This window comes from Tupaia chinensis, unplaced genomic scaffold (assembly GCF_000334495.1).
Source record: "Tupaia chinensis unplaced genomic scaffold, TupChi_1.0 Scaffold143696_1, whole genome shotgun sequence".
Classification (NCBI taxonomy): domain Eukaryota; kingdom Metazoa; phylum Chordata; class Mammalia; order Scandentia; family Tupaiidae; genus Tupaia; species Tupaia belangeri.
This window is the reverse complement of record NW_006203544.1, coordinates 1351457-1354837: the sequence shown is the minus strand read 5'-3', so window position 1 is coordinate 1354837 and position 3381 is coordinate 1351457.

Below are 3381 nucleotides of genomic sequence, written 5' to 3'. Positions count from 1 at the left end.
GGAGACCCAAATAACAAATCTGCGACCCACAACACACCCCACTCACACCTTAACATCACTAAAAACCACAGCCAAACATACTGAGTTATACTTCACCCCCCCACTTTAAGCCACAGCACACTGCACTTAAAACAGCAACATGGCCTGCTGTGATCCACAGCACACCTTGCTGAGACAACTGCACACATCACTGAGACCCAAAGAACAAATCTGTGACCTACTCACACACTAACCTGACGAACAGATACAGAAAATTAATTGAGTCATGCAGCACATCCCACTGTAAGTAAAAGCACACAACACTTGAAACAAAAGCACAGCCCACTGAAACCCACAGCACACCTCAGGGTGACCACTGCACACATCACTGAGACCCAAAGAACAAATCCGCGACCCACAACACACCCACTTGCAGCCTAACTTCACTAGGACAAACAGCAAAATTCATTAAGTTACAGAGCACGCCCTCCTTTTAGCCATAGCACAACAGATTTTAAACAACACTACAGACCACTGTGACCACAGCACACCTCAATGAGACCATTGCACAAATCCCTGAGAAACAAAGAACAAACCTGCAAACCAGACACTGTGAATCTTCCAAATTTATTTTTTTTCTTCAAAATGCCAGTTGTGGTGTGTGTGGAGGTGTGGGCCTGGGGAAGGACATTTGGAGGAGGGATACGGAGACAGAGCATTGTCGGGACAAGGAGGTAGTGTTTTTATATTTTGATCAACTGGACTGGGGAGAAATGTTCACATATCAAAATGTTCACCTTGTAAGCTATATAATGTGATTCAATGTATAAAAAAGTAAATTAACAAATAGATAAAATTTTTAAAAATTCATTTTAACGATTTAGGTTCTCTTGCAATTGCATGATTTTTAAGATTAAGTTTTTCATTTCTGTAACAAAAAAAATAAAAAAGGACCATTGATAATACATTGAATGTATAGATTGCTTTTGGTTGTGTTACCATTTTAAGAATATTAGGCACTCCAATCCATGAACACTGAATGTCTTTCCATTTATTTAAATCTTCTTTAATTTCTTTCAGCACTGTCTGGTTTTCAGCATAAAAAACTTACATATCTTTAGTAATGTTTATTCCTAAATATTTTATTTCTTATGATGTTATTGTAAATGTCATTGCTTTCTTCATTTAATTTGAAGTTCATTGACTGTAAGTTGGTAGAATTGACTTGTATGTTGAGATTGTACTATGTAACTTTGCTGAATTTGATTACTAATTCTAATAGTATTTTAGTGATTTTTTTAGGATTATATATATATATATAAGATCATGTCAACTCCAAATTAGGGTAATTTTGTTTCTTTTACAATTTTGAATGCCTTTTATTTGATTTTCTAGGGGTTCTTCTCTTAGGTTCATATGTGTTAATAATTAAACCTTTTATCACTATAAAATGTACTTCCCTATGTCTCATAACAATTTTTGGCTTAAAATCTATTTTAAAATCTAACATTAGTTTCATTACTCCAGGCATATTTTGGTTGTGGCTTGCATGACATCTTTTCCCATCCTTAAATCTAAATCTCTTTTATAGATGACATATAGTTAGATCACATTTTAACTCATTCTATCACCTTTGTCTGTATTTAGTGTGGTTAATACACTTAAATTTAATATTAAGTATTTATTTATTTATTTTGAGAGAGAGGATTTTTTTTTAGGGGAGGCTATAGGGCTTGTGCATTCACTGGAGAGACAGAGAGAAACAGAGAAACAGAAAGTGAGGAATTACTCCCAAGTGGGGATGGCCATGTTACATTCCCTTCTCCATTCTCCTCTCCAGATGTTTGACATGCACTCACATTTGCCTGCCATGAGTTTCAAGCCCACTGGGTCCAGGACTTGACCTAAGGTTGGCCATGTGGGAGTCCAGTGCCTTATCTGCTACACCATCTGCTAGCCCCATTTTTTTCTTTTTAAAAACTTTGTTTATTCCTATCTTTTCATGAAAGAGAGCAAGAAAGAGAGAGAGAGGCAGGTTCTTTTGAAAGTTCTTGCTTCTCCATGAACTTTCCCCCAGCCTTCTAAACAGTCAAGATTACAGGTACATGTGAGTGTACCCAGAGTGTTTGAGTCAATCTGAGATCTAAACTTAGCCTCTTATATGACTCCAGTGTGATAAAGTGGTGCCCTACCAAATGCACCACAACAGCTGAGATTTTATATATTTTATATATATGTGCCGGGGTCCAGTCTCGGCAGTGGTGGCTGGTTCATACACAGGAAGGTGACACGGGTGATCAGGAACAAAAAATTAGACTGAGACCTCATTGCTCCTTAGCATGTTCTCAGCTGGCCATAGTCAGAGCCAGCTCCAGGCTGCCGCACTGTGGCTATTAAACCATGCGTATTTATTGAGGGAGGTTTAGGAAGTAAAGTGGGGTGAGAGGTAGTAAAAAACCCACTCTAAGGAATGGGGTATACAAAGCATGGAAACAATAATTATAAAACATGCTGTTTGTCTCGTCAGATTAGTTAAAAATCAATTGCAGTTTTTAGGATAAGGAAGTCCGTTTGTCTGTTGTATCTTCTTCTTAGATCTTGATTACTGGGAAGGGTCTTTTGAAGAGGGGGCTTTCAGGATGTTTGATAGTTTCAGTCCTGGGCCAGTTTGATAACTTTGCTGAATACAAAGACCTAGATAGAAATCTTGTCTTGTTAAATAAAGACACAGTTAATATATGGACTATCTATACATTACAACAATAGAAAGTGAGTCCATGATCTTATATGGGAAAGGAAGATGATCTTGTAGCTCAGGAGACAACACAGGATATTTTATTAGCAGTTTTTCATAGTCAACAGCACATAGATGAGAAACTCTTTGTAGTTGACAGCTACCTGTTACTTTAGATAAGAGCTCCCAGCTAAGATGCTTAATCTTTCTCTGGAGCCTTCAAGTTTGTTTATCCTCTTGTCCTAGTCAGGCTTTTTCCTTTTATAAACTCATGGGTTCTTGTATTTTATTTGCTGAGTCTGTCAATTAGTGAGTTCTTTTGTTTTATCTCCAGATCCCTGTTAAGTGGTAAATGTGCTGACTTTGCCTAGCATGAGTTAACTTTGGCCTGTAGCTTTAACAAGGGGTACTTACATAAAACTAGCCTTAAACTAACTTAATTTTCATATGCTACTGATGCTACTTTGGCTTAAACTAGTTTGACCTAACATATGTTTATTGAAATGGTTGGGGTGATATTTTACCCTTGTAGGGTACTGTAATAACAGTAAAACTCACGGCAGAGAAATTGAATACCAGCCAGTACAACGACACAAGAGAGGGCTCATAAACTGGGCTGTGTCTCAGTTTCTTCCCAGTCCAGGCCTTGCCTTAGAATGGGAGGCAGC